Source organism: Cynara cardunculus, assembly GCF_001531365.2.
Source record: "Cynara cardunculus var. scolymus isolate 2C chromosome LG 5, CcrdV1, whole genome shotgun sequence".
Taxonomy (NCBI): Eukaryota; Viridiplantae; Streptophyta; class Magnoliopsida; order Asterales; family Asteraceae; genus Cynara; species Cynara cardunculus.
This window is the reverse complement of record NC_037532.1, coordinates 29,417,676-29,424,420: the sequence shown is the minus strand read 5'-3', so window position 1 is coordinate 29,424,420 and position 6,745 is coordinate 29,417,676. Positions and strand designations below refer to the sequence as shown.

At 28.9% G+C, this 6,745-nt stretch overlaps 1 long non-coding RNA gene across 1 annotated transcript; it reads left to right on the top strand.

The window, feature by feature from the left end:
- Nucleotides 1-4,821: 4,821 nt before the first annotated feature.
- Nucleotides 4,822-6,095, top strand: LOC112513722. Its single transcript, XR_003069294.1, has 2 exons — nucleotides 4,822-4,904; nucleotides 5,773-6,095. It is a non-coding gene; the product is annotated as an uncharacterized LOC112513722 (long non-coding RNA).
- The last annotated feature ends 650 nt before the right edge of the window (nucleotides 6,096-6,745 follow it).

The following is a 6,745-nucleotide window of genomic DNA, read 5'->3' as shown; positions in this document are numbered from 1 at the left end:
CCATTGGAATTGTCATTAATCCAAAATCATTTATATCAAAACTTCATTTTATGATAAAATATCAATTTTCATCAAAATATTTTCAACACAATCCGGTCAACAATCCGGTCAAGCATCGTCCGATTTAAACACTTAGAAAAATAATTTCCAACATTGTCCTGATATCAACTCCAGACAATACACCGCATAAGCTTTGATCGGTTTACACTTAGAAGCAAATACATCTTTGTCTGGATACAAGTCCGGACAATACTCCGTCCAAGACTTGACAAGTTTAACTACACCGCTCAACACTTCAATACAATTAACAATCTTTGTTCGGATTCAAGTCTGGACAATACTCTACACCACCCTTGGCCGGTTTAACTAATTCGGACAATAAGCCGCTCAAGGCTTGGCCGGTTTAAACTAATTCGGACAATAAGTCGCTCAAGGCTTGTCCGGTTTAAATACTTATCCGGTCACTCTTTGTCCGGATAAACACTTAAAACAACAAAATGCAAGGTTTCTTTCTTTCTAAAGAATAATAACATAAAACAAGCAAATAAAACCAGTAGTAAATTTATGCAAAAAGGTTTAGAAACCACTCACCTTAACAAGCTTTTGAAACCAAATTCTGGAAATCAACCCTTTTGAAACTTGACACTTGCAATCCGTACAACACTTCTCTTTTAAAAGCACAATTCTCAAAACCAGCAAGAAGAAGCAAATGAAGAGGCTAAGCCTCTATTTATACTTGCCAAAAGTGGAAGGTTGGCTAAACCGCCTTCCTTTCCACCTCAAGCTTCAATCCATCCATGTACACACATGCATACACACATACCCCATACCCATGCATGCATAATATATCTTATGCATATAATTATATATATATATATATATATATATATATATCATGTATTTCTATATACATATATATATATATATATATATTTAATTAATACACAACTTCACATACCATCATGTATCAATTTATCATTTAATCAAATAATCACACATTAATTACCTTGGGTAATAACCAGGATCCGGTTATCACAATAATGAACGGTGATATTTTTGTAACAATTTGGATATCTTTTTCCGAGTTTCAATTTTGGAAAAGGATAATTCGGTATTCATGAAACCAAAAGACACAAAATTCAATTGCATTCGTGCAATCAAAATAATACCCAATTCCATTTATGAAACTAAAAATACACAAAACTTAATTTCATTCATGAAACCAGTACAAAACTCATTTTCATTAATGAAACTGGGATCGATGAAGATACCTTGATTACCTTCCATGAAAAAGAACATGGTGACCAAATAAAAAAATATGACAAAATATAAAATAATGATGATGTATTCAAATAATTGAACGGAACGGTTACATTAAACAAAAATAACGCGTTAAAAAGGTAATTGATTTAATCCGATAACTGTATTAAGTTCTTAAATTATCCATTAATCAATAAAACACAATAGTTTCCTTTTAATTAAATAAATATCGCCAAAATTAAACAAAATGGATGGTTAGATTAGGTTTTGTAAAGTTTGTATTGATGTGATGGTTTGTAAGTGATCTCCGTTATATATTCTCAAATGATTAAGTTTTTATATATATATATATGGCATTCCTTTAAAAACTTGCTAATTTGTGAAGTTCGTGATATTCAAATTAAACCACAAAAAATTAGTTGAAAAAAAATTCAATATAAATTAAAAACATATATTCTTCTCTCTGATCTCTTCTCTCTCCTATTTTTCTCCATCTCTTCTCTCTCCAATTTTCTCTCTCCATAACATCCATCTATCAGCTTAATGTGAATACACTTTAACACTTTCTTATAAATATTAGTATAATTTTTGAACATATTGTGAACATCCTCTAAATCTACGAAATTTGCTATAACATGTGAACATATTATGAACAAAAACTAAATCAACAAAACTAAACATAAATATACCACTTGTGAACACCCTGGTACAAATTTATTAAAGTTGTTTATATTGTGTTCATATAGTTCACCTTGTGTGCATGATGTGTATGTTGACACGGAGATAGGAGAGAGAGAGAAAGAGATAAAGATGAAATTTATTAAAAGAATGCATTAACTTTCATTTCATAAATAACAATAATTATCTCCTTAATTAATAACAATAGTTATCTTAAATTAGTGGCTTAGTTTAGATCTCACGCATCTCAAATATTTTGGAGTTCTCAAATGATTAAGCCTCTACACATACACACACATACCTTCTTCTGTTAACCACCTGGATAGTACTATGAGATATTTTCGTCTTTTTCATATATTGATAATACATTTCTTATTTATCCCGTTTACCTTATTTAAATTTCTTAATTATCTGATTCACTTTCCGGTTTCACTTATAAACTTTGCTAATTTTTTTAGAATAACCAATGTTCGTTCACGAAACAACATTATAAACTTTAAACAAGAATGATTATTTTACCTATCAACTTTAAACAAAAATCATTGTTTCACCTATGAACTTTGGTAAAAAAAAAATCGGGACAATAAAAATTCATAGATGAAACAACACTACGAACTTTAAACAAACACCATATAAAACATGATTATGTTTCGAAAATAAAAATAAACATCATATTAAACAAAGGTCATGGAGGAAAGGGGATAAAGTGGTTAATTGATGATTATTTTTCAAAAATGAAACATGACTCTCTTCTAAAAGTAAAAATAATTTAATTTCTTTTTCATTAATTTATAACCTCGTATTTAACCGTAACGGTTGGTCAAAAAATGAATGACCCTTATAAATTTGTAAAGTTAATACTATTTACTTCATTAACAAATGATTATGTCTTTATATGTATAAATATACATACATGTATTTGGGTTGTTTTATGATGGGATCATTAACGAATTATCTATACTATATTATAAAGCATTTGACAAAAACCATTTTTTATGCACGAAGTATTGTTTGTTGATGCATATTACTTAAAATTTAAGATTACAAGTAAATTGTGCATAAGTACAACTTATTAAAGCTCCATATTTGAATTCGCGTAACTAACTACAGATAAACATAATCAAATRTTGGATAAACATCTCATATTAAATATAAAAATCTAGAATATAATTAGGATAATCATTGAGTTATAACAGAATACTTAATAATTATCTTTATAAAAAATTATATTATTAAATTTCTTTGTTACTAAACCTAAATTAAATATAATTAAAAATCTTGAATTAAGGAAATTACACCAAAACATATGAACTTTTAAAAAGATTAATTTTTGATATTGAAATCGATATATTTTATTTTCAAAAATTTATGATATTTTCAAATTTATATTTTATTCAAAAATAAAAACAATATCGCTTTATCAAAACCATATAAAACCATATTATATCGACATAAAAAGGGAATACAACGAAATACTGAAATCATGATGTGTTTCGACACATTGCACGAGTACCTTTCTAGTAACATTTTAAAGAAAATAGTTATTTGTATTAAGATGCACACAAAAGGGTGTTTTATTTAGATAAATTGTATATTATTAAAATGTCTCTTATACCCCTTCATCTGAGAAACCAACTTGTTAAAAAGATGGAATATAGTTCAAGTAGAGTCTTCATTCATTTTAACTGACAAATACCGGGTGTCGGTTGTATTTGAGATAGAATACAGTCCAAGTAGAGTCTGTATTTCATCTTGAGTTTTGGTAATTACCTTGTATTATGATAAAACTGTCATTTATATTAACATTATTTTCAAGGAATTCACTAGACCTTCCGATCTAACCCATTCTTTTAAAGCTAAAACTTTTCAGGCAATGTTGTGATTACTGGCAATGGTAAGGGCAAGATGTAACCTTGCGGTTAACGGTTCCATAGAAGCTGTTCACCTAGTTAGTTGCAATTAGTTGATGTTTTGTACAAAGCTTTAAATGGGTATTTTTTTTTGTTAATTAGTAACCCGATGATGGTTACAAAAAGTGATTACTTTAAATTTTTCGATGATACATCAAATAAGAAATAAATTTCGTTTTATATATCAACATTTGATTACCTGTAATGACAATCTAAGATCTAACACCAACGAAGATAAACCAAACCTTACATAAAGTCTAGGTTAAAGTCTAGGTTATGAACGAGTGTCACTAAAACCCATCAATTGTCGCTATCTCCAAAGTATGGAAGTATAACTAATTTCTTTTCATGCCTCTAACTAGCACTCAACTTATTGCAGTGTCGCTAGTACTGTTCCCCAACAAGAACCTGATGTACATGTTGACAAAAAGAAGGATTAGACTTGACGCCTAGTGAGCTCAAATATTTTTCATCATTAATATAAAATGATAAAACTGAAAGACTGTTATTTAAATCAAAATTTCTCAAATGAAATGTATTTAATACTCACTCAAAACATGCATAAAATTTAACTTGGAACCAAAACCCAATACTCACTCAAAACATACATAAAGTTTAACATTCATATACTAAAAATATTAATAAAACTCTGGTATCCAAAATACTCAAAAACATGGATAAGATTAAATATACCAAAACCATAAATCATAAAAAAAAATTCATACCCAAAAACGTCAACAAAACATGGATTATACTTAATACCCAAAACAACACCTTTTGGTGACGACAGAGACCCATTTCCATCAAATTGGTAGAACACAAAAGTAGGCTACGTGTTACACCCTTAGATTATATTTTCTTAGAAAGTTTGAAAGTACAGGGGTTATTTGTGTTAAGTTTCCTTTGTTGAGGGTTTGTGTAGAAATTGGGTGGTATAAATACCCACCACCACCGCCTTATTTTCTTTGATATGAAATAACTTGTAATTTTGTATGTGCTTTTGTGTGTGTGTATAAGGGTGCGATCAAGGAGAGAATTACTTTTATTATTATCCAAGTAAGTTTTCTTCCCCTTTTAACATGAATTTTTTTAAGAAGGAAAGAGTTATAAAACAAAAATATATGAGGAATAAATAATTTTTTTTTTATTCTTTTCATTTTTGAATTATAAGATATATATATATATATATATATATATATATGGGTGAGTTCAAATAAAAACCATTCAATTTGTAAAAACTATGAAAACCTCATTCAACCAATCATAATTTTTCATTTTGTTCATTTTTTTGTAATTATGAAAGGTTGATTAACCATTTTTATTGTGGAGGGTGTTAATCATAGATATTATCATCTTCATCATTTTAATTTTAGAGAAATAAATGAAACACTTTCATTAAAATTTCATTAAGTAGTATATGAAACAATTTCATAACCACATATGAAACAACTTCATCAAAAAAAGTATTATATGAAACAATTTCATAACCACATATGAAACAACTTCATCAAAAAAAGTATTATATGAAACAATTTCACAAGATTAACAATTTCATGAAAAAAATTCACAAGATTAACAATTTCATGAAAAAATTTCATAAGATTAAAGATGGATGAGAGCAGTTTTTACGGTTTTTACAAATTGGAGTGATTTTCATTTGATCGCTCCTCTCTCTCTCTCTATATGTATATATATATATATATATATATATATTTGTGATGGATGAGTTATACCCGTCAATCTTTCGATTCTAAGTGTTCTTGGGAGTTTACCCGATCAGTTTTATTAATCCAATGATCAAGGATAATATGGCTTCAAGTCTAGTGTTTTGAAGTAATCTTTATGTTGCATCTTAGCATTTTTGAACCTTTATACTTAAGTTTTTTATGTGATTTTGAGTATGGTAGTAAGCTGGTGTTTGCAGGTTGAAAAACAGGGAAGAAAAAGTGAAACAGGGAGTGCGCGACAAGTCGTCGCGGGATCCACTGTTTTGGAATTTTTTTTTTCGGTTTTTGCTTTGTATCGTTTTGGGGTATTTTTTTTATATGTCTTAGAGATTGTTTAGAGGTAAGTTTGAGTTTATTTATTTAAGTTGTGTTCCATGCTTACGTGATTCAGATTCAAGTGTTTGGTTTCGATCATTCGTTTCGGTTAAAGTTTAAATTCACTGTATATCGTATTGAGGTGAGCTTTTCTTATAACCATTTTTTAATTGAAATGCATATATCATGAAATGGTTATTGTTTCTATGTTATATCGGTTTGGTATGGCTGGATCATGACCGTTAATTGAATACATGTTGATGGAAATTAACACCTGTGAGTTTAATTATAAACTTTTGAGCTGGAATGCATAAGGTGTTGAATTATTTCATTTATGAAATGATGTGTTATTTGATATGGTTAGGTTATAAAGTGTTTCAGTATTATTATAATCAACAGTCAAGGTTATTATTGCTGTATTTGTTAATGTGGAAATCGGGTGTGGTAAATATGATAGAACCGATGCATATGATTGGGTGGTATATGTGACAAAGTGGGGTATATAATTGAAGTGTTGAGCCGTGGGCCAACATGTATTTGAAAGAGATCTAGAACCAGTTATTTATCTTATATGTGGTTGAATTATTTTATTTGAAAGAGACGTGGAACCAATTATTTATCCAATTTGTGAAATCCAAAAAATTATTGAAAATCAAGAATAAACATTAAGAGGTTGTTACTGAAGCTCAAAAAAGCATCCTAAATGTTTTTTTGAGTTTGCACCAGTAGTATAGAAGATTTGTTAAGCAGGTCTGCAAAAATACGACGACCATTGCCACCGAGAACACCAATTTGGAGACGGGTGGTAGAGACGGGGACATGATAAAGTTTCGAAGGCCAACTTTCAGCAAGACA